The 26,341-nt window shown below is 36.8% G+C and overlaps 2 pseudogenes; both read right to left on the reverse strand.

Moving 5' to 3' along the window:
• Nucleotides 1-471: 471 nt before the first annotated feature.
• Nucleotides 472-863, reverse strand: LOC110121546 (small ribosomal subunit protein uS11-like; annotated as a pseudogene).
• Nucleotides 864-15,562: 14,699 nt separating this feature from the next.
• Nucleotides 15,563-16,263, reverse strand: LOC139035888 (arginine-fifty homeobox-like; annotated as a pseudogene).
• Between the last annotated feature and the right edge of the window lie 10,078 nt (nt 16,264-26,341).

The raw sequence follows: 26,341 nt of genomic DNA on the forward strand, positions 1-26,341 counted from the left end.
TGAAATACTTTGTAGAAGAAAGAATCTGGGAGTTATGGTACACCTCAAGTAATGAAGTTATAAAGCCTTTTGCTTTATGTTCTGATTATAATTCTACTTTACCCATGTTTTTTAAAATAGGGTTTTAAACCCTTATAATGTCTTCATTTTTGCTGCCACTTAAAAGTCCTAAACCTACCTATATGCTTTTGCTGTGGTTTGTTTATGAAAGCAGATTGTGTCTATGATACACACAGTCATGCACTTGTTGTTGGATATGCACATGTTTTCTTGTGAAGTATAATATTAGCTGGTTTTGAAGTACAAATTAAGACAAATTTATTTATTTTCAACTTATTCAATGTCTTTTTTTTGTCCAATGAAGTCTTACCTGTATTTATGCTAAGTATGTGTGTATTTTCTGTTTATTTTTGTTTTGGCTCACACTAATACAGTTTGTTAACAGAAAGCAATAATTTTAGAAGATATTGTTCATAGATGGTGACCTCTCTTCTTGCAGATACTGTCAGAAGGGGCTAAGATGACATTCTCAACCTGTCTGATCCATCTTCATCCCTGAATGATCAAGGGCTCTGAGGGCTAAGTGTATCGCAGGTTAAGGGTTCTTTGGTCTACTTCCTATTATGTCCCAGAGTTTGATGTTTAAGACAGTGTTGCCCAGCTCCTTGCAACGCTGAATCACACCCTAGCTGGCCAACATGTTGGCATATGGAAAGGATTCATTTTTGTCTGACTTAACTGCTATTCCACCACTGACCTGACAGATGATTGCAGACACCAAATACATTCTCTCATTTAGCTACCTAAGGTCTGAAGCTGATGACCTGGTCTTTCTTCTTTTCCTCCTTTTTGTGAGATGCCATTACGGTATATTTTCTTTGGGCTATGCCATGAGAAAACTAATTGTTTCTTTTTATGTACAGGTATGTAAATATGTTATTCAGTTCAGTTGCTCATTTATGTCTGACTCTTTGTGACCCCATGAACTATAGCACAGCAGGCCTCCCTGTCCATCGGCAATGCCCAGAGCTTGCTCAAACTCATGTCCATCAAGTCAGTGATCCCATCCTACCATCTCATCCTCTGTCATCCCCTTCTCCTGCCTTCAGTCTTTCCCAGCATCAGGGACTTTTCCAGTGAGTAAGCTCTTCAAATCAGGTGACCAAGCATTGGAGCTCCAGCTTCAGCATCAGTCCTTCCAATGAATATTCAAGGTTGATTTTCTTTAGGATTGACTGGTTTGATCTCCTTGCTGTTCAAGGGGCTGTCAAGAGTGTTATCCGGTGCAACAATTCAAAATCATCAATTCTTTGAAGCTCAGCTGTCTCTATGATACAACTCTCACATCTGTACATGATGATTGGAAAAATCACAGCTTTGACTATATGGACCTTTGTTGGCAAAGTGATGTCTTTGCTTTTAAATATGCTGTCTAGGTTTGCCATAGTTATTTTTTCCCCCAAAGAGCAAGTGTCTTTTAATTTCATAGCTGAAGTCACTGACCCCAGTGATTTTGAAGCCCCCCTAAATGAAATTTGTTACTGTTTTCACTTTTACCCCATCTATTTGACATGAAGTGATGGGACCAGATGCCATAATCTCAGTTCTTTTAATGTTGAATTTTAAGCCAGCTTTTCACTCTCTTCTTTCACCGTCATTAAGAGGCTCTTTAGTTCCCCTTCACTTGCTGCCATTAGAGTCGTATCATGTGTATATCTGAGGTTGTTGAAATCTCTACCTGTAATCTTGAGTCCAGCTTATGATTCATCTAGGCCATTATTCATGATGTATTCTGCATAGAAGAACTGTTGCTCTTGACTTGAATACAGGTTTCTCAGGAGGCAGTTAAGGTGGTCTGGTATTCCCCTCTCTTTAAGAATTTTCCAGTTTTCTGTGATCCACACAGTCAAAGGCTTTAGAATAGTCAGTGAAGCAGATGTTTTTCTGGAATTCTGTTGTTTTTTCTATAATCTAGAGGATATTGGCAATTTGATTTTTGGTTCCTTGCCTTTTCTAAATCCAGCTTGTATATCTGAAACTGCTCAGTTTACATACTGTTGAAGCCTGGTATGAAGTATTTTGAACACAGCCTTGCTAGCATATGAAATGAGCACAGTGGTATGGTAGTTTGAACCTTCTTCGGCATTTTCCTTCTTTGGGATTTGAGTGAAAACTGACTTTTTCTAGTCCTGTGGCCATTGCTGAGTTTTCCAAATTTGCAGCATATTGAGTAATCACTTTCACAGGATCATCTTTTAGAATTTGGTATAACTTTCCTGGAATTCTATTACCTCAACTAGCTTTGTTCATAGTAATGCTTCATAAGGCTCACTTGACTTCACACTCCAGGATGTCTGATTCTAGGTGAGTGACCACATCATCGTGGTTATCCAGGTCATTAAGACCTTTTCTGTCTGGTTATTCTGTGTAGTCTTACCTTTGCCTTTCTTTTTCTTTGGTATGGCTTTTGGTCACCATCTCCTGTACAGTGTTACAAACTTCTGTCCATAGCTCTTCAGGTATTCTGTCTTCCAGGTCTAGTTCCTTGAATCTGTCACTTCCACTGTATAATCATAAGGGATTTGATTTAGGTCATATCTGAATGGTATAGTGGTTTTCCTTATTTTCTTCAATTTAAGTCTGAATTTTGCAATTAGGAGCTCATGATCTGAGCCACAGTAAACTCCAGGTCTTGTTTTTCTGACTGTATATTACTTCTCCATCTTTGGCTGCAAAGAATATGATCAGTCTGATTTCTGTATTGACCATCTGGTGATGGCTGCAAAGAATATGATCAGTCTGATTTCTGTATTGATCATCTGGTGATGTCCATATGTAAAGAAGTTCTTGTGTTGCTGGAAGAAGGTATTTGCTATGACCTGTGTGTGTTCTCTTGGCAAAACTCTGTTAACCTTTGCTCTGCTTCATTTTGTTCCAAGGCCAAACTTGCTTGTCACTCCAGGTATGTCGCTCCAGGTATTACTTGACTTCTTACATTTTCATTCCAATCACCTCTGATGAAAAGGACTTTTTTTTTTTTTTCCCGTTAGTCCTAGGAAGTCTTTAGTTCTTCATAGAACCATTTAGCTTTAGTCTTTGGCATTAGTGCTTGGGGCATAGACTTGGGAAGCCCACATATAATAATCATTTAGTGTTAGTAATTTTGTGGTTATGCCCAACTTTAAGAAAACTTTATAAAGAGAAACCAGGATATTTTAATGTCACCACCTTGTAGAAGAAAAAGGTGTAGTTTTGGTCCTTTTACAATGATGTTGTAGTTGATTGATTTGTAGGATAATTAACCAGAGTGATTCATAATTTTTAACATGCAATTTATGCTATATATCTTGTGCTTTGAAAGATGGAAAGTCTTCTAGCCTCATCCATCAGAGTGCAGACATAAGAAGCAAGAAGAATCACAGTTCCACAGCAGCTAAGACAAAAACCATATTACAGAATATTAATCACAATGAAAAAGCAGAAAGTTATGTCCCAGATAAAGGGACAAGATAAAACCCCAGAAAAACAACTAAAGAAAGTGGAGATTTGCAACCTTCCAGAAAAAGAATTCAGAATAATGATAGTGAAGATAATCCAGGATCTCAGGAAAAGAATGAAGGCAAAGATTGAGAAGAGCCAAGAAATGTTTGCCAAAGACCTACAAGAACTAAAGAACAAGCAAACAGAGATGAATAACACACTAGAAGGAATCCATAGCCGAATAACTGAGGCAGAAGAATGGATAAATGACCTGGAGGACTGAATGGTGGAAAACACTGCTGCAGAATAGACTATAGAAAAGATAATGAAAAGAAGTGAAGACAGCCTAGGAGACCTCTGGGACAATATTAAACACACCAACATTCACATTATTGGAGCACCAGAAAGAGAAGAGAGAAAGAAAGAACCTGAGAAAATATTTGAAGAGATAATAGCTGAGAACTTTCCTAATGTGGGAAAGGAAATAGTCAACAAAGTCCAGGAAGTATAGAGAGTCCCAGTCAGGATAAACCCAAAGAGGAACACACCAAGACACATAGTATCAAAATGACAAAAGTTAGAGACAAAGATAAAATATTAATAGCACCAAGGGAAAAATGACAAATAACACACAAGGGGACTCTCTTCAGGCTGTATCAGCTGATTTCTCAACAGAAATTCTCAAGCCAGAAGGGAATAGCACCATATATTTAAAGTGATGAAAGGGAATAAACTATGGCCAAGAATACTCTACCCAGCAAGACTTTCATTCAGATTTGATGGAGAAATCAGAAGCATTCCAGACAAGCAAAAGTTAAGAGAATTCAGCACCACCAAACCAACTTTACAACAAATGCTAGAGGGACTTCTCTAGGCAGGAGACACAAAAGAAGGAAAAAACCTACGGAAAATAAACCCAAAACAATTAAAAAATGGTAATAGGATCATGCATATCAGTAATTACCTTAAGTGTAAATGGATTAAATGTACCAACCAAAAGACATAGACTGGTTGGGCAGATGAAGACATGTGCATGTATGCACTTCCACTTACCATATCACTCTGTTTGACTCCACTAAACTCTATGTAATTATTTTGTATTGTTAAATTAATCATGTTCCCATTATGGCTTGCAATTGTAGTTAACTTTTATATTTTGCCTGGTTATTGTGAAAACTGATAAGCACCTTTCACTATTGTGATTATATACCTATTATTCAATTAATACCATTATATCATGATTGGTTAACAGAAAAATAATAGAATTCTAAATCACCAGAACTATGATTTAATAGAAAAACCTGTAATCACTTCTTAAAATCCAGATGCATATCAGAATTATCCTGAAATTTTTGAAAAATACAAATGCCCAGGTTTGGCTTTTTTTCCTCCAGAGCTCCACATTTGTTTCTGATGAGCAGTCATGTTTAAAAACAACTGGACTATATGATGATTTTTTTTAATATAGTTTGTTTCACTTTTACTATTTCATATTCAGCACTACCATTTCATTTAGTTTATGTTTTCCAATTTCTCTATCTTCTTGTTTTATTTGATGTTCTTTCTCAAGCCTTTATCAAGCATAGTAGAACAGTTTCTGTATACTTATTTATAAATAATATGTATTATATATAATACATATTATATATATATATTATATATTATTATATATATATATATGTTAGGAAACAGGAATTGTTGCCTAACTAAAAAAATTTATGACATTTTGATTCCACTTGTTTGACTTAGTATGAATAGAATGTTAGATTTCTAATTAGAAAAATAAATATGCAGTAAGCAAAACAAAGGTTTACTGTATAGCACAGGGAGCTATAGTCAGTATTTTATAATAAATGAAATGTAAAATAGTTCCAAAAATAATATATGTATATATGTATAACTGAATCACCTTGAAACATTGCAAGTCAACTATACTTCAATAAAATGTATATATTAAAAATTTAACAAAACAAAAAAAGAATAAAATCAACATATATTCTTTTATCACTCACATAATGCAAAAACATGCTATACTGGCTTATGGATAGTTCACACACCATAACAATTAAAACATAATTATCATATATGAATTGATAGCTTTATATTCTCAGATATTATATAATAATGCTGAAAAACCAATCATGATATAATTAGCCTGAAATAATTTTAGGTCTCCTGTTTGCTTGGCTAATTTAAAACGGTTTTTATTCTTAAATTACAGTAACCATAATATCTAGCTTAGTTGGGTAAAGTATTTTAGTTTTGCTTCTTTGTATTATTCTTCACTCCCTAGAAAACAGGGGATAGTTTGTCTTGTATTTTAAAAAAGTGTTTTCTAAATAAATCAAGAACTTTGCTCAGCATAGATTGGAAGGTGTTCAATTGAATGGCAGACAACTAATGCACTTAAGTTCGGAAGACACTGGTGGAAACATTCTTTTAGTCATTTTTAGCCAGTAATAGCACCACAGTTACTGTTGCTGCAATTTCTAGTGGTACATCAGTAGGCGTTTGATTAATCTGAATCTGAAGATCTTAACTACAAGAAATATCAAAATTATTTGAGGAGTACATTGGAAAATTATATCATAATTTTCATTGTTGATTATTTTATCTTTATGAAAGATCCAGTTAAAATGATACTGAGAAATGTTTTTGTCTAATTGCCTTGTCTATTGCCTAACAGAGTGCTTGAAATGTAGTAGGAACCAAATAAACTTTTGTTAAATAAGTGGAAGATAAGCACATTTATATAGTACTTCTGAAATAACACTAAAGACTAGTTAAGATCCTTCCTTTGCATCAATTTTAGAAAAATATGGAAAATATCAGCTATGTAACATAGACTTAAGTTTAAATTTCTATCTGATGCCTCAGTCTCCCATACAGGAACAATGATTTTAACGTATCAGCTGCACTGATCACATTGCATTTGTGTTCTATGAACTTCAGTGAATTTTATTTGGGTTAGATGAATTTATGTCTCTAATTTATCCCCTTCTTCAAGGTTAGGGTTATGGCTATTATGGAAGCTTCTCTTTGTATGTACCAACTCTATAACTACTTCATTTCTGCAAATGATCCTTAAGTTTAAATTAATGCAAAATTCTCTTTGGATGAATCTCAGACATTTGAGTTTCTATAAATCAGTCTTCCTCTTAACCTGCTTCAGAGGTTAAATTCTTGATGTTTAGATCAAAATGTTCCTACCCTTCACTTCCAGTAGTCTGAAGGGGAAATTATTAAGCAATCATTTATGTGTATGATGGCTTTGTTTCTGTTTAAGTTTAAATAGACAGCTAGCAAATTTGTGATATTTTATCACACTCCATATAAAGATTTATATTTCAATCATTAAAAGGTTATAAAAATATTTCTTCCAAAATTCAATTATATCCAAGCTGTTTTGTTTAAGTTTCCATCTTTGCCTTATAAATTAATATAATCCTCCTAAACTTCATTAAATGCTTGAACTCAAAGTGATATTATTGGTTGTCCTGGATCAGATGAACACTGAGATGGCATTGTAGCTGAGAGTAATTTGTTCAAAATGTGTTTCCAGGAGAAACTGGTAAAGGAATCTGAGAAGCAGAATAGTGAAGAGGAAGAAGGAAAGCAAAGGAGCTATTTCATGTGATATTCCAGTTTTGACTTGATTTTGGAGATATTCTAGAGTGTCAGTTTGACTACAGAGTTTTCTAGCTTGAAGTAGTCAGTCAGTTCAGTTCAGTTGCTCAATCAAGTCCTACTTTTTGCGACCCCATGGACTGCAGCACGCCAGGCTTCTCTGTCCATCACCAACTCCCAGAGCTTACTCAAACTCATGTCTATAGAGTCGGTGGTGCCAAGCTACAGTTTTCATATTCTTATATCAGTCAGTGATTGATTGTGAGCAGTCATTCTGCCTCTTAGGCATTTGTTCAAAGTGGTTCCACTTGTCCAAGTTTCCTTTCCAAGAAGTTTTGATGATTTGAACTATTAGGAAAGATACTAGCGAGAGCTGGGAATGGACTTGCCTAATCAATAAAAGGAATTTGAAGGGAATTTGGCTAGAATACTAGCATATTCTACAATAGCCAACCCCTTGCACTGCCCAAACCCAATGCTTCTAGAATTGAGTATCTTCCATTCAGTCTCAGAATCCACGGTACTGTTGTTAGCTGCAATTTAGGGAAAAACCCACCAAAGATTTAGTAAAATGACGTAACTGCAGCTTTTGCAATTGCAGCTGATCCTGAGGCTGTGGTTAATATTCATAATTTCTTTTTCTACTCTCCCTTCTAAAGTCTTTTTGCCTGAATTAGCATTTACTCAGATCTGGGTGGGTTATACTCTGGCAGAGATGACCCATATCTTAATCCCTGAAGTTTTTACCTGAAGGTTATTGTGAAACACCAAAAGATACCCAACTGATAACCATATGACAATAATATTTCTCCCTACCCTTATTATGAAACAAATCTAACTCCTCCTAATGATCAGTGTAAATCTCTCCTTCCAATAGAGTAACTCATTTCTTTGTAAATTCATATAAAGCAAGGTGAGCCTTCATATCAGAATGTAGCTATATCTTTAAGTTTAGTAAGTATCTTAACTTATTCTTAGGTGGAAGTTCACTTTTGCATTTGTTCTCTGATGGAATTAATGAGGCTAAGCCCAATAATATCTGCCTATGAATACAGAGTTTAATTCTCTTTGATGAAAATAGGCATACAGAAACTTTTAAGAAATACATTCTTCCTATCATATGCACACACAAGCACATGCTTGTTCACACACCACACACACACACACACACACACACACACACACATATTTAGACACTCATATGTTTGACTTTTCAGAAGAGGAGAGAAGCAGTATTTGAAATTATAGTGTCTATGGCTTTTTAAGAACTGATGAACATTAAAGAAAATGAAAGGCTTTTATGTAAACCCCAAGAAGAATAAATCAATAAATAAGTACAAAGGATATCACACTTGGACTCATTATGATACAATTTTGAATATGAAATGTAAAGAGAAACTTTTTAAAGTAGCCAAATGACAGAAATGGAGGAAAAAATACTTTAAAAAGAGCAACAATTGGGACAATAGCTCATGTTCTAAAGGAAATAATAGAATAAAAAAGGAAATGGAAAGTCATCTTCAAAAATCTGCCAGAAGATAATGGTCAACTTAGAATTTTACACCTATATGAAATATACTTTAAAAATGTATAAAAATTACTACAGTGATTTGTAATTTTTCATGTCCAAATCTCTTACTGTCTTGGATAAATTTATTCCTAGTTATTTTCTTTTTATATATGCTATTATGCGTGGATTTTTTCCCTTAGTCTCAGCTTTGTATTATTCATTGCTTTTGAATACAAATACAATAAATTTTCATGTTCCTTTACCCTATCACTACTTTATAATTTTACTGAATTTGTTTATTTAGATGTAGTAGCTATCTTGAGGATTCTTTGGGGTTTAATGATCTTTGTGATTTATTAGGATCATGTGATTTGTGAACAGAAGTAGTTTCTTCCTACGTGAACTGGATGTTGTTCACCTTTGTCTTACCTTATTTTTCTACCTAGAAATTCCTGACCAATGTTGACTAGCATTGGAGACCCTTGTGTATTGCCTGAATGATTTACAATGAGGATAATCTATAATTTGTTACTTGTCTAATTTTTAAATAGACTAAATGATGCTAAAAAAACACAATTAGTGCTGGAAATAATACAAATGATTGTTGATATGTTCAATAAAAATTGATAAAAAAAAAGCATGACTGTATTTTATGTAAACTCTGTATAACTGTTTAAAAATTTTGAGTGGCAGAAAGTAATCCGTGGATTATTATTATTATTTTTTTAAGTGAGTCTCATTTTTGTGTGTGTGTATCTCATCTTTCCCTGAAGCTGGGAAAGATTTAAGGCAGGAGAGAGGAGTGAGAGAGGAGAAGATGGTTGGATGACATCACCGACTGAGTGAACATGAATTTGAGCAAGCTCTGGGAGATGGTGAAGGACAGGGAAGCCGGGCGTGCTGCAGTCCGTGGGGTTGTGAAGAGTTGGACGTTACCAAGTGACTGAACAACAACAACAACATATGGAAAAAAAATACTTTAAATAAGTTATTTTTTTTCCATTTATTTTTATTAGTTGGAGGCTAATTACAATATTGTAGTGGTTTTTGTCATGCATTGACATGAATCAGCCATGGATTTACATGTATTCCCCATCCCGATCCCCCCTCCCACCTCCCTCTCCACCCGATTCCTCTGGGTCTTCCCAGTGCACCAGGCCTAAGACTTTTTAAAAATAGAGTTCCAATCCCTTTTGATGAAAGGACTTTTTTTTTTTTTTTTTTGGCGTTAGTTCTAGAACGTCTTTAGGTCTTCATAGAACTATTTGACTGTAGCTTCTTTGGCATTAGTGGTTGGGGCATAGACTTGGGAAGCCCATATATAATAATCATTTAATATCAGTATTTTTGTAGTTATGCTCAACTTTAGGAAAACTTGATAAAGAGAAACCAGGATATTTCAACACCACCACCTTGTAACTTTCTAATATCTACCATATTATAAAGTGAATCTGCCTGCAATGCAGGAGACCTGGGTTCAGTCCCTCGGTCTGGGAGATTCTCTGGAGAAGGAAATGGCAACCCTTTCCAGTATCCTTGCCTGGAGAATTCCATGAACAGGGGAACCTGGTGGGTTCATGAAGTCACAAAGATAGACATGACTGACTAACACACACATATTATATAGTGAACTCCTTTCAGGCATAGGTTATGTGTTACTGTTTGTATGTTTCAATGCACTTTTAGAAAAATTCCTGTTATGTAACAGATGCTCCATAGATGTTTGTTGAACTGAACTGACTGTGAAATTTGATAAGTTCTCATTTCACCATGACCACAACACAGCTTCTGGAAGCATGATGGTGATGATAGGTAGCGACTTTCTGCAGATTTTTGAAACTAAAATGTCACAGATGGAAGTATGGCTAAAATAAGATTTCTTATAGTTATTAAAAAAGATAGTTTTTAAATGACTATGAAGGTGTATAATTTTCAGTGTCACTTCAGGTGTAATTAATTTGGGATATACCCAGTAAAATTACTTTTCTAGTTGTGTCTTATCTATAGATAAAAACAAACAAACAAACAAACAAAAAAACTTAGAAATTATATTTCACCAAATTTCCTATGAATTGTTTCTCCACTTGTCTTTTTCTAGCATTGATTTTCATGTCTACATCACAGTTTTAAATTATGCTACAAAAGAAAGATTCTTAAATGTGAAATTAGATGTAATATTAATGTAGGAGACCTCACTATGCTTTTATTGGGTGCTGAGAATTCAGTCCACTTTAAAAGCAGAAACAACCACTCCCTTTGTATCAAAGAAGGAAAATAATTGCTGTAGTAATAAATGGGTAGATATTTTATTATATTAGGATAGGAGAGAAAGAGGAAAAAACAGTTTTCTCTAGCATGGAAGCCCTTTGATATGGGCATAATTCCTTTTTCAAGGTGAAGATAAGCCTTGGTATTAGGAGTACTACATGAAAGGTAGAAAAAGGCAGGTGGTAGATGAAGAGAGATACTGACATCAGGAATCAAAGAGAAAAGAACTCTTGAATATTAAATAGCCTAAGAATGTCAAAAGTTAAATTAGATCTAAAATTCAATTTTTATTTCCTCCTTTCAGAATCTTCTCAAATAGTTTATACCTTATGATGTCTCTTTAGGCTTTGTTATACATGTTATATTTTACCATATCTTCTTAGATAAATTTGAAAACATGGGACTATGATTTGTTGTTGTTCACTCACTAAGTCGTGTAAATCTCTGTGATCCATGGACCGTAGCTCATCAGGCTCCTCTGTCCATGGGATTTCCCAGGCAAGAATACCTGAGTGGGTGACGATTTCCTTCTCCAGGGGGTCTTCCTGACCCAGGGATCAAATCTACGTTTCTTGCATTGGCAGGCAGATTCTTTGCCACTGAATCACCAGACAGATATTAATGTGTCAGAGTTAAAGATTGCTAATATCAGAGGGGGGCCAGGTGAAAGGGTGTGAACAGTTCCTGTAATGCTATCACTTCTGTGGAAAAAAGTTATTCTATATACACAGTGGCATATTATTGTCATTTTCATATATCATGAGCTGTTATGAAAAGTAAAGTGAAGTCATTCAGTTGTGTCTGACTCTTTGCAACCCCATGGACGGTAACCTACCGCGCTCTTCCATCCATGGGATTTTCCAGGCAAGAGTACTGGAGTGGGTTGCCATTTTCTTCTCCAGAAGATCTTCCCAACCCGGTGATCAAACCCAGGTCTCCTGCATTGTAGGCAAATTCTTTAATGTCTTAGCCACCAGGAAAGTCCTTGAACTGTTTTAAATATTTATAATGCACCTCTATTATGTACACTGTAAAGGCAGATGACAATCATATACAGATAAAGTATATGCTGATTTAATTAGCATAGAATAAGTAGGCAGAATGTGGCATATTATTTAAAAATATTTTCCAAAACTTGATTAACTTGGTTTAATTTACAAAAGAGCAAATTCCTTGATATCTTCATAGACCTCAACTAACACATACATATTTTTTCTATATTAATAGTGCCATTTGTATAGTTTATTTGAATAAGGTAGCAATATCTGTAAAATATATAGCTTAGAAACTGTCCCATTAGAATGATCCATAAATGTTCATTACATGCTTATAAATCATACATGACTATAATATGTTTTAATGTATTTAGCCAGAAAATGAGACTAATAGAAAGTCACATTTTAAAATGTTTAACACTAAGGACTTTATATAATTACAGATTTGGAGACTGTAAAAAAATTTAATATATTTGATATGTTAGCCCAAACTTGCAAACAGAGGAAACTAAGATAGGTTAAGTGTTTAATGTGAGGCCATGGCTATTCAGTTACATATTATTCTTGGTCATGAAAAAGGTTAGCTTTCATAGTATATCAAATCCCATCTCTGTTGAAGATGAACATCTTACATTATGTGGAAAACTATATTTAGAGAACTCAGGAACATACTTACTGATGCCAGGGAAACAGGTTACTTCCCTTTCTAATCTATAATGAATGAAACAATTGAAAGTGTGAGAAAATGAAAATAGTGAAATGACAAAAATAGTCATTTTATTGCAGAATCATTCTTGGTCTTATTTTATGTTAGCCTATGAAATTAAGTCATGCTCATCTGATCTATGAATAAAGCACATCTTTACAACTGACATACCTACTTGATCATAAAACCAGCAGCCTCAAATTTGAATACGTGGCAGTATGGTTATGTCAATTAGAATTACCAATGCTGTATTTCAACTACCTCATTAAAATAGATGGCCAGAGTCTCTATATGGTTTTAATGATAGAAAATCATAAATAGTCTTGCACTACCTGAAGTACTATACTTATTGAAATGAGTTAGTTGCAGTGGAAAATGTTATACAATTAAACTATGTATAATTAAAAGGAAAAGAAGCTATATTGGGCAGCTATTTCAAACTGTGTATTAAAATCTGGTAGTAAAAAGGGGAAATTCACACACTGATAATCTTTTATGTGTTTTTTCTTTTTTTATAATTATCTCATTTCAGTTCAGACATTCAGTTGTGTCCAATTCTTTGTGACCCCACAGACTGCAGCATGCCAATTTTCTCTGTCCACCACCAATTACTGGAGCCTACTCAAACTCATGTCCATCGAATCAGTGATCCCATCAAACTATCTCATCCTCTATCATTCCCTTCTCCTACTGCCTTCAATCTTTCCCAGCATCAGGCTCTTTTCCAATGAGTCAGTTCTTCTCATTAGGTGGCCAAATGAATGGAGTTTCAGCTTCAGCATCAGTCCTTCCAATAAATATTCAGAACTGATTTCCTTTAGGATGGACTGGTTGGATCTCCTTGCAGTCCAAGGGACTCTCAAGAGTATGCTCCAGCACCACAGTTCAAAAGCATCAATTCTTTGGTGCGTAGCTTTCTTTATAGTCCAACTCTCACATCCATACATAACTACTGGAAAAACCATAGCTTTGACTAGATGGACATTTGTCAGCAAAAAAAATGTTTCTGCTTTTAAATATGCTGTCTAGGTTTGTCATAGCTTTTCTCCCAAGAAGCAAGTGTCTTTTAATTTCATGACTGCACAGTCACCATCTGCAGTGATTTTGGAGCCCCCCCCCCCCAAAAGAAAGTCTGTCACTTTTTCCATTGTTTCACCATCTATTTGCCATGAAGTGATGGGACCAGATGCCATGATCTTAGTTTTTTGAATGTTGACTTTTAAGACAGCTTTTTCATTCCTCTTTCACTTTCATCAAGATGCTCTTCAGTTCCTCTTCCCTTCCTGCAATAAGGGTGGTGTCATCTGCATATCTGAGGTTATTGATATTCCTCTGGGCAATCTTGATTCCAGTTATCTATTGATAACACAACAGTTATCTATTGTATAATTTATTTAGCTATTGAGAGAGTCAATTCCTAGGCAGGTTGATAAGAAGTCTGGGGTTCCCAAGGAGGAGAGAGGGGCCTGGGGCTCTCAAACAGGAGATAGGAGTCTGGAATTCTCAAGGAGGCTGCTGCTGCTGCTAAGTCACTTCAGTCCTGTCCAACTCTGTGCGACCCCACAGACAGCAACCCACCAGGCTCCGCCATCCCTGGGATTCTCCAGAACAGGAACACTGGAGTGGGTTGGCATTTCCTTCTCCAATGCATGAAAGTGAAAAGTGAAAGTGAAGTCGATCAGTCATGTCTGACTCTTCACAACCCCATGAACTGCAGCCTACCAGGCTCCTCCGTCCATGGGATTTTCCAGGCAAGAGTACTGGAGTGGGTTGCATTGCATTCTCCTCTCAAGGAGGAGGAAAGGATTTTAAAAAAAGAAAAAAACTATATTCCTTAGTAAGGATTATATAACAATAATGTATCCTGCTTGAGGACATGTTTCTCCTTCCTGAAAATCTTCTGACTAATCCTATTATCTTAAAATGTATATTATGGGAGTGGGTCTAGTAAGATCTTTACAACCTCGGGACATTCTTTTGATTTATGGTAATAACCAAATAAAAAGTATATAATTCCCTTGCTAAGACTAGGGATTGGGGCACTCTCCATCCCCCTTCTGGTGTCTATGTTGGAAGTTTTCTCTTTCCCTTTTCATACCTTAATAAAACTCTGCTACACAAAAACTCTTGAGTTCCTGGTCCCTGGTCCCAAAGAGAAGTCTTCTTCCTCAGAGATCACAAATCTGACGCTGTTCACTGTAAGCTATAGCTAGTTCCCTATTGTTGGTCACTAGGATCATTTTCAGGTTTTGTTTGTTCAACTAATTCCTGAGTTAATGTTTATATAAATATCATTTGTACAAGTGCACCTATTGGTATACAGATATGGAGGGATATTTGTAGGACAGAGTCTAGGAGAGTGATTGTTGGTTGAAATAGTAGTGTATGTTTAAAGTTGATCAATGATCCCAGAATTTCCTGCAAAGATATCATTTGCTCCCTCTCTCCCCCCACCAAAAAAAAAAAAAAAAAAAAAAGGTAATCAAATTCTCACAAATGGTTAAGAGTATAAATGATTCCTTTCTGTCTCCTTCTTCTTCTCCTTCTCTCTCAAACATTTCTTTCCATAGCTTCTAAGTATATTTCTGATTTAACTCATATTTTCAGGGTTTCAGGGCTTCCCTCATAGCTTAGTTTGTAAAGAATCCACCTGCAATGCAGGACACTCCGGTTTGGTTCCTGGGTCAGGAAGATCCCCTGGAGAAGGGATAGGCTACCCAGTCCAGTATTCTGGCCTGGAGAATTCCATGGACTGTATAGTTCATGGGGCTGCAAAGAGTTGGACACGACTGAGCAAAGTTCACTTTCACTTTCAGTGTTTAAGAGCTGGAGAGGTGGATTTCCATCACTCTGAGCATGAGTCTGATAATGTTCTAGCATAAACCAGAAAGCATGTGTGTATTCTTGGGAAATATCCCACCATACAGTTTGTTTTTCTTCTTTTCATGTACTGTCTGATATTTATTAGTGCTTTGATCAGAGAAATCTAAAGTGCACTGTAATGGAGGGGGTTCTGGAGCTCCAGGTTGTTTCTGGATTGTAGATTCGCAAAGCTCCAGCTTGCCATACTGAAGCAGGAACTGAGGCCACTAGCCTCTCCAGTTAGGGATCTTGCATTTGGACAGCACTTATAGGCTTCTCAGTAATGACAGAGTCCTCTACTCAATGGAAAGGGTCTGAGGGCTGATGTGAGAGGGGGTTACAGGAATCTGAAACTCCAGGGAGAAAAGAGTGAGAACTGGCTGATGCTGTGGGTGCATTCTTAGCTGGTAGGACCTGGTTTGCTGGCTTTAGTGATTGCTGCTTTTGTTGCTGCTGCTGCTCCATCATTTTGACTCACCGGTTCTTGAAGCAAATCTTTACTGTTGACTCCAGTCAGTTGAGTTTTAAAGCAAGTTCTCTCTGGGGGATTTTATCTGGAAACATTATATAGCTAAAAAGAGCCTCCAACTCCTCATACTGTGTGTGGGTGAGGGTGAATGAGGTGCATCCATTCCATAAGATTTCTTGCATTTTGTAGGACCAGCTGGTATCTGTGAATCATCCTGGAAGTTCATGCTGGAATCATCCATGTAGACAAAAAGGTCTAGCTGAGGATTCTTTTGGATTATTTTGTTCATGAGTGATGCTGACATCTGGCAAGGAAAGTCTGTCATGAATTCCCTTGGAGTGCCCATTTTTAAGCTTGCTTTATGTTTCTCTGGAAATGAAGTCCATTTAATGTCCCACCCTACAGGTTTTAAGATCCATCTCTGTCCTTTGGTGGTGGTGGTGGTGGTGGTTTAGTCACTAAGCCGTGTCCGACTCTTGTGACCCCGTGGTGTGGAGCCCGCTAGGCTCCTCTGTCAATGCTTCTCCAGGCAAGAATACTGGAGGGGGTTGCCATTTTCTTCTCCAGGGGATCTCCCTGACCCAGGAACCAAACCCTGGCCTCTTGCATTGCAGGAGGATTCTTTACCGACTGAGCTATAAGGGAAGCCCCTCTCTGTCCTTTAATTTACCTTAATTACAAAGACAGAAATAGCCACAGACACAGAATATGTTAAATTGGCATGTATATCATTGGAATTCTAGGTATTACCTGATTGTGTTAGCTCTCTCCTCCTTCCCAACTATTAACACTCACAGAAACTCGGTAGAGGGCATAACAAACATACACACTAATTAATATAAGCTACATAGTTTTCTAATGCTAAACTTCTCAGATATTCAGCATATCACCTTCTTGCATCAGAGGAGTTAAATTTAACACCTAAATATTATGGGAAAAAAATACTAGAAACAGTGATATGTTTGACAGTGGGTCTATTTTTGCTATTATGGAAAATAGAAATGAAACATTTTAATATAAAGAAAAATGGTATTACTTGTTGCTTTAATATGACATTTCTAGACCATTCAGGTATGACATAAATCAAATCCCTTATGACTATACAGTGAAGGGACTAGATCTGATAGACAGAGTGCCTGATGAACTTATGGACGGAGGTTTGTGACATTGTACAGGAGATAGGGATCAAGACCATCCCCATGGAAAAGAAATGCAAAAAGGCAAAATGGTTGTCTGAGGAGGCCTTCCAAATAGCTGTGAAAAGAAGAGAAGCGAAAAGGAAAGGAGAAAAGGAAAGATATTCCCATTTGAATGCAGAGTTCCAAAGGATAGCAAAGAGAGATAAGAAAACATTCCTCAGCGATCAATGCAAAGAAATAGAGGAAAGCAACAGAATGGGAAAGACTAGAGATCTCTTCAAGAAAATTAGAGATACCAGGGGAACATTTCATGCAAAGATGGGCTCAATAAAGGACAGAAACAATATCGACCTAACAGAAATAGAAGATATTAAGAAGAGGTGGCAAGAATACACAGAAGAACTGTACAAAAAAGATCTTCATGACCCAAATAGTCACGATGGTGTGTGCACTCACTTAGAGCTAGACATCCTGGAATGTGAAGTCAAGTGGGCCTTAGAAAGCATCACTAGGAACAAAGCTAGTAGAGGTGATGGAATTCCAGTTGAGCTATTTCAAATCCTGTAAGATGATGCTGTGAAAGTGCTGCACTCAATATGTCAGCAAATTTGGAAAACTCAGCAGTGGCCACAGGACTGGAAAAGTTCAATTTTCATTCCAATCCCAAAGAAAGGCAATTCCAAATAATGCTCAAACTACCACACAAGTGCACTCATCTCATACTCTAGCAAAGTAATGATCAAAACTCTGCAAGCCAGGCTTCAGAAATACGTGAACCGTGAACTTTCAGATGTTCAAGCTAGTTTTAGGAAAGGCAGAGGAACCAGAGATCAAATTACCAACATCCGCTGGATCATCAGAAAAGCAAGAGAGTTCCGGAAAAACAGCTACTTCTGCTTTATTGACTATGCCAAAGCCTTTGACTGTGTGGAACACAAAAACCTCTGGAAAATTCTGAAAGAGCTGGGAATACCAGACCACCTGACCTGCCTCTTGAGAAATCTGTATGCAGGTCAGGAAGCAATAGTTAGAACTGGACATGGAACAACAGACTTGCTCCAAACAGGATAAGGAGTACGTCAAGGCTGTATATTGTCACTCTGCTTATTGTACTTATATGCAGAGTACCTCATGAGAGACGCTGGCCTGAAAGAAGCACAAGCTGGAATCAAGATTGCCGGGAGAAATATCAATAACCTCAGATATGCAGGTGACACCACCCTTATGGAAGAAAGTGAAGAAGAACTAAAAAGCCTCTTGATGAAAGAGGAGAGTGAAAAAGTTGGCTTAAAGCTCAACATTCAGAAAACTAAGATCATGGCATCTGGTCCCATCACTTCATGGGAAATAGATGGGGTAACAGTGGAAACAATGTCAGACTTTATTTTTTTTGGCTCTAAAATCACTGTAGATGGTGATTGCAGCCATGAAATTAAAAAATGCTCACTCCTTGGAAGGAAAGTTATGACCAATTTAGATAACATATTAAAAAGCAGAGATATTACTTTGCCAACAAAGATCCGTCTTGTCAAGGCTATGGCTTTTCCAATGGTCATGTATGGATGTGAGAGTTGTATTGTGAAGAATGCTGAGTGCTGAAAAATTGATTCTTTTGAACTGTGGTGTTGGAGAAGACTCTTGAGAGTCCCTTGGACTGCAAGGAAATCCAACCAGACCATCCTAAAGGAGATCAGTCCTGGGTGTTCATTGGAAGGACCAATGCTGAAACTGAAACTCCAATACTTTGGCCACCTCATGTGAAGAGTTGACTCATTGGAAAAGACCCTGATGCTGGGAGGGATTGGGGGCGGGAGGGGAAGGGGATGACAGAGGATGAGATGGCTGGATGGCATCACCGACTTGATGGACATGAGTTTGGGTAAACTCTGGGAGTTGGTGATGGACAGGGAGGCCTGGCGTGCTGCAATTCATGGAGTCGCAAAGAGTCAGACACAACTGAGCAACTGAACTGAACTGAACTGAAGAACACTTTATGGAATTCAGAGTTAGTCATTTTAATATCTGCTGGCTATGTGCTCCTAGGCAGGTGTGATGTTTTTAGTAACTCTAAGCCAAATATTCACTCTCAAGGCTATACATATATTGTTTCTCTGAAAACAAGGGAATGTGTTGTAACAATATATGGGAACAATGTTGTCTTCATGGTGTGTTTTGTAATGTATGAAATACAATTCAGTGACATGTGGATGCTTTCACATTTTTCACTCCAGCTTTCTTTACCAGCTATTTTTAAAAGTCCTTTATAAATATCTCTCAGATTTAAATCTGTTTTGATATACTTTTGGGGAGTAGAGTGTGAGTTACTCTTTAAAAGTATAAACATTAATTCTGTTTCCATTCCAGTTTGTTGTTAAGTGTGCTTTTCCTTTCACTTCTTAATCTGATTAAAAGATACTGACTATAATACCACATCAAGTAAAATCTCTCCAGGAATATTCATATCACAGTCTCATTATAGATCATATGACTATGGAGTGGTGAGGGACAGATGGGATTAAAAAAAATCATCTTCCTATCAGTTTAGGACTTTGCTTTAGAAACATTATATATTTGGGTTTAAATAGCTTTGTCAGAAGCTTCAAGTAAATAAAATAGAAATAGGGCTAATATATGGAGAGAAATATAGTAATACTATGTAAATTAGAAGTTTTCAAAAAATAGACACAGTTTGTTTTTTTGTCATCTTTGTTTTAATAAATACAAGTCTTGCTAATGACCTACTAAGGAATACAAAATATGGATACATTAGGTCTGTGATTCATTTAAACTCTGAAAACTGGAATAGGTTTGGGATTTACATATTCAGTTCTTCTCCTGTATTACCATATAAATAAACATTACATATGTAATTACTTCATATTTCCTTTTATCTTTCATCTCCCATAATGTGATTGTGATTGCATTAAACAGATCTATGTTGCTTACTTCTTTTCTAACTCTAGTGTTAAGCAGAGTTATCAGCATATAATAGTAGCCTACGAGCTTAAAATATTATACATGTTGAATTGCTAAATACTGTGTACTGTCTGCCAGTGTTCTTAAACGTTGTGTTGTGGTAGATGTACTTTTATTCAGCACGATGCAGACTCAGAAATCCACAGAACTAAAGTGTAGATGTTAAGGATTTGGGAAGGATGAATCAAAAGTTACTCCTCTGTAGGATAGGGAAATTTTTCTAGTGTTTTTTGAAAGACAAAAGATTGAAGTGCATGTTGGGGTATGAGGGACTTTTGAAGAAAAAGTGAAATACTTAGGGGCCTGATTTTTCATTAGGTCACTAAAATTGAATTCTTCAAAGATGTATATACCTTTAATGTATATATTTCTAATATGTATGTATATATAATTGTATGCTTAATGAGGTTGAGTTAAATTTTATATGCCTAATATTAACAGTTCACATAGTCTTTATTTCATCTGAATTGGGTGGTTTAAGTCAAACTATTTTTTTTTTTATATTTGGCAACTTCAGTTATTGCCAAATGTTTTTGTTTTTCATTTAATAATAGAGTAACACTTTGCTCAGGCAGTTGTTCCAGGAGTCTTGTAAAATGTAAGTAATTTTGGTTTTGAGACACATGTATAAGCACTACTGAGCAGAGAAATTCACTGCAATGAATATTTTCATTTTCCTTCACTCAAATAAAAAATAATCTAGGAACGTTTCTCTGTGAAACAGAAAAGTTTTTTTCTATAATTTATGAATGGAAGTATGCCTAAGTGTTTTGTAACCATACTTTTAGCTTTAAAATTTACCACACTACTGTGTGGTAACCCAACCTCAGTTGGGTTAAGGGCAAATGTGTGAACATGACCTACTTTTTTGTTTTGTTGTTTTTGTTTTTTTTCTTTTATTCTCTTTTAAGGTGACCAGTTAGAGACCAAGCCTTTTCTCCAGGTAATGTATAACATTTTGAAAAAGGCAATAATATCTACCCTCCCAAATGATCAAATGACAATTGAGGACATTATGGATTAAAACAGTCATACAACCACTACTGTATACTGCTGGGAGAATAGCAATTCTCAGAGGCAATGATTATTATGGGTATCATTTTAGGTCTTCAATCCATGCTTTCTACAAGCACAAATGTGTCAATTGTTGATGCCTTTTTTTCTTCTTGATCTGAGTGGAGACCTGGGTACCATTATACCTAATAGTTGAGCTGGCTGAATATAGTGACTTAAATGCAATCAGAGCTGAGGGAATGGAAAATCAATTCAATACGTCAGAAGAGAGACCATGTGTGCCTAACAAACTATTTGACAAAAACTGCTGATAAGATCAAGGTGTTCTTGTCTTACACTTGCTGCTGCTGCTGCTGCTGCCAAGTCGCTTCAGTCGTGTCCGACTCTGTGCGACCCCATAGACGGCAGCCCACCAGGCTCCCCCGTCCCTGGGATTCTCTAGGCAAGAACACTGGAGTGGGTTGCCATTTCCTTCTCCAGTGCATGAAAGTGAAAAGTGAAAGTGAAGTCGCTCAGTCGTGTCCGACTCTTTGACCCCATGGACCGCAGCCTACCAGGCTCCTCCGTCCATGGGCTTTTCCAGGCAAGAGTGCTGGAGCGGGGTGCCATCGCCTTCTCTGTACACTTGCTACTCTAGGTCTTAAATTTTTCTTGTTAACCAGATAGGGAGAGCAGAAGAGGAGCCTTCCTTGTGGGCCTGTTTTTGGTAAAGACACAAAGAATAATCTGAGGTCTTACCTGTGGCAAAAACACGTTTATTGAAGAAAGAACAGAAAGAACACCTCAAGGGAGATGTGGGCCAAGCCGGGAGAGGCACTGGTGCCTGAATGATAAAGTACAGGAGTTTCAAGACGGGGCTTTCACATATTCATCTAGGCAGGCGTGGACTGACAGGTTTGATTGACGGTTGCAAGTTACACAGCAACAGGCTCTATTGTGCGTATCTTCCCCATAATTCAGTCTGTTATAATCAGATATATGTATGTATAGAATATTTATGAACCCTTAATAGGCTCCTGGCTGCCTAAAGTCACTTGAGGACACAGCTGTGCATCAAGGGTGCTAGAATTGAAGTCCATATAGTTGTTTTGTAGCATATTTTTGAGCTCTCCTGGGTCCTTTCTAGGGTGGGATTTAGAGATTAGTTTGAATCTAGGCCACCCCTCATTGCTCATGCCTAACTTCCTGCCTAACATTTATTATATGGTATCTCTTAAATCAAAGGTTTATCAGTGTACCCAACAAGATAGCAAGGTAGATAAAAGAATGTTTTTGTTTGTTTTGTTTAAATCTGTTTTGGATAAATCTGAGAAAAATAAGAATTTATGCAAAAAATGAAACAACTATTAAAAGCATATTCACAGTTCACATTTCTTCCTACACCTTTAATTTTTTCCTATATTATGTTCAAATTGTGAATTTATTTCCACATAATTTTTCACTTTAACAAGTATGTTTTTAAAGTACTTTATTCCATTATGTGTTAATAATGGTCTAGCTATTAACTCTGAGAAGAATAGCTGATATTAGGAATGCAAGGAAAATAATATCTCACTTATAAGTTCTAAAACATCTTCCCTCTATCTCTCACTTTCCCTATCTTTGCATTTATTGATCTATATATCATCTATTTAAATATAATTTTATTGTCATATGATTACAAACATGTAGGTAAGTAAATGGTGTGAATTGGTTTGATAATAGTCACTTTATAGTCTTGTCCTTCAATAAGGGTAAACAGGAACAGTGTTCCTGGAGGTACCTTTACTCTCTGAAATCTCTTATTTAACTTTTCCCACTTCCAGTAGCTGGGGCCAGCAGTGCACTCTGGGAGGAGTGCCAGAGTCTGGTCATCCCTGCATGAGCCGGATCCTGTGTTATCACTTTGGGATATTCTCTGTTGAGTATGTGCAGTTCATTGGCTTCCTTGGGAAGCCCTGGAGAATACACCTTTGCTATCCTCTGGGGCCCAGTTTCAGCAGGACAGATTAATGAGTGCTCCATTTAAACTTGTCATAGGGATATTCTTTTCACACAAACTTAGGAGATTGTCTTACAGAATGCTGTGCACATGCTGATTTGCAATGACTCTCATACTCATTAGACACAAAATGAGGACTCTTAACAGTCCCTAATTAAAAACAAAATAAAGCAAAATGAAAAAAAATATTTTATATATTTTATTAACATACATAGTTTCTGATGAGAAGTCTGCTGTTATTCTTTGTCTCTCTAGGAAATATCTTTTTTTCTCTGGCTGCTTTTAAGATCTTCTCCTTATTACTTTTAAGCAATTTGATTATGATATGCCTTGAAAAAGCAATGATAAGCAGGAACATAGAAAATTAGTGAGATATCATAAAGATACCGTACTTAACACTGCTGTAGAGGCTTTGGTGAAAATGATATTTGAGTCATGTCTCAAAAATATTGATCAAAGAGGACAAATTGAAAGCACATTCTAAGCAAAGGATACATTCGTGGGTTATGTTGGGTTATCAGGACTTCCCTGATAGCTCAGTTGGTAAAGAATCCACCTGCAAGGTGGCAACTGAAGGAGACCCCAGTTCAATTCCTAGGTCAGGAAGATCTGCTGGAGAAGGGATAGGCTACCCACTCCAGTATTCTGGCCTGGAGAGTTCCGTGGACTAAAGTCCATGGTGTCCCAAAGAGTTGGACACGACTGAGCAACTTCCACTTTTCAGACAAAATAAACAGTTTGATACTCAAGTTAGCAGCTCTGAGGAGAGGTTAGGGCCTACATTTTTATTGAATAGGCATGCTCAATTGCTCACTTGTGTCCCAACTTTGTGACCCCATAGGTATTATTTAAAGTTGGTGGGAAATTTCAGACTTTACTGATATAGAGAATTAAAATATGCAAGACTGACTTAGATATTTACAGAAAGTTCATGATAACCAAGAGTAATTTTCTGCTGGAATATTAGTGTAGTCTCCTACCTAATCCATCTGTTCTCAAGTTTACCCTGGATGCCACTACTGGTTTTATAAATATAATACATGTTCACACACACACACACACACACACACACATATAGTCAATTTGTTTTTTCAAAAGATTTTAATAACACTCCACTGTCTATGGTATGGAAACCCACTCCAGTATTCTTGCCTGGAGATCCCCATGGACAGAAGAGACTTGCAGGCTACAGTCATGGGGTCACAAAGAGTCAGACATGACTGAAGCTACTTAGCACAGCACATAGCACACTATCTATGGAGTCAAATTGAAAGTCTTTTGCCTTATAATCCAAAGGATATCATTTTTACACTCAATATGTTTGTGGCATTAATTTTCTTCATTCAACACTCCAATCCATTTTGATTCATGGGAAGGAAGCATAACATTACGTCTGTCTCAGGAGTTTTTATTCCTCGAAAGTCACAAAGTTCTTCTTCCATGTATTGTAGATTCAGGATCATAGTCTAATATCCATATGATCACCTTCCTAGATAGTGCCCAAACACTATGTTTATGACTTTTATAATAATGAATATTTTTTATATATTAGTAGATTGACTTGCATTTAGTAAGTAAACAGACATCTCTCCCCTAATTTTCTGTCAAGTGACATAACCTCAGAGAAATGTGAGCAAATTAATAACATATACTTGAAATGATCCGGGTTTCCCAGGTGGCACAGTGGTAAAGAATCTGCCTGCCATTGCAGGAAACATAAGAGAAGGGTTCATTCCCTGGGTCAGGAAGATCCCCTGGAGTAGGAAATGATAATGCACTGCAGTATCCTTGCCTGGAAAATTACATGGATGGAGGAGTCTGGCAGGCTACTGTCCATGGGGTCTCAAAGAGTCAGACACAACTGAGTGACTGAGCACACACTTGAAATGAGATAAAAGTATTATAATAGTGTATTTTGAGTTAAATAAATTATACAAAATAAATATTGTTGGTTCAACTGTATGAAGTATTTGAACAGGGCTTTAAGGACTTCAGACTTCCTATTGAGTTTGACCAATCCAGACCCTGGCAGAAGACGGGAGATAGGTTGGAGAGTAAAATCTGGATATCTATTTCTGAGTTGCGTTTTTGTAAGAAGGCTGGCTGTGTCCTTCACACAAGATTATTGTTGACAGAACGCTCTCCTCCCCTCTCTTTCCTGGATTCTAATTACCACTCCTACTTTTGTCCTTGGGGACTGCAATTTGTTACTGCACAGCTGCTAGTAACTCCCAAGTTCCGCACTTTTTATTGGGTTCCTCTACCACAATTTCAAAATATCCCTTTACGAATCACATCCTACTCACTTATCATATTAGGCTGACCTATCCATTTTATTTTTGGGCTAAGACTTCTATTTTCTCTTGGTTTCTTCATAACATTATAAAAATATGAAATTATTCTGTGTCCTGATTTACTTTTTACTGTGTCTGCCAATTAAGATATAAACTCCCTAAGGAGAGGGACTTTTTCTGTCTTATGCTCTTGGTAGAGTTAAAAAGGCAGGAAAGAGAAATAGAGAAATCTCTACTGCAATAGAGAAAAGAGATTAAGCTCATGTCTTCTGAGACAAGAAGTGAGAAAATTTTCAAGGAGGGAGAATTTTGGACAGATCTGGTGATCTAGTGGAGAGGTGTTGAAGGATCGTAGAAGGGAAACTGGTCAAGGTGGTTAGGCCATCTGTGTTAGGAATCTACATTCACACAGAAACTGGGAGATAAGAGTGTCATATTTGTTATTGATTACATCTCAAAGGTATGACTTCCAGGTCCTGGAGAAAAGTAGTCCTCACATGTAAAAGTGGCAAGAAGCTTTTTAAAAGATAGAATGGGAAAGACTAGAGATCTCTTCAAGAAAATTCAAGATACCAAGGGAACATTTCATGCAAAGATGGGCTCAATAAAGGACAGAAATGGTATGGACCTAACAGAAGCAGAAGATATTAAGAAGAGGTGGCAAGAATACACAGAAGAACTGTATAAAAATGATCTTCATGACCCAGATAATCATGATGGTGTGATCAATCACCTAGAGCCAGACATTCTGGAATGTGAAGTCAAGTGGACCTTAGGAAGCATCACTACAACCAAAGCTAGTGGAGATGATGGAATTCCAGTTGAGCTATTTCAAATCCTGAAAGATGATGCTGTGAAAGTGCTGCACCCAATATGTCAGCAAATTTGGAAAACTCAGCAGTGGCCACAGGACTGGAAAAGGTCAGTTTTCATTCCAATCCCAAAGAAAGGCAATCCCAAATAATGCTCAAACTACCACACAATTTCACTCATCTCACACACTGTAAAAGTAATGCTCAA

The sequence above is a fragment of the Odocoileus virginianus genome, chromosome 7 (genome assembly GCF_023699985.2).
Source record: "Odocoileus virginianus isolate 20LAN1187 ecotype Illinois chromosome 7, Ovbor_1.2, whole genome shotgun sequence".
In the NCBI taxonomy this organism is placed as follows: Eukaryota; Metazoa; Chordata; class Mammalia; order Artiodactyla; family Cervidae; genus Odocoileus; species Odocoileus virginianus.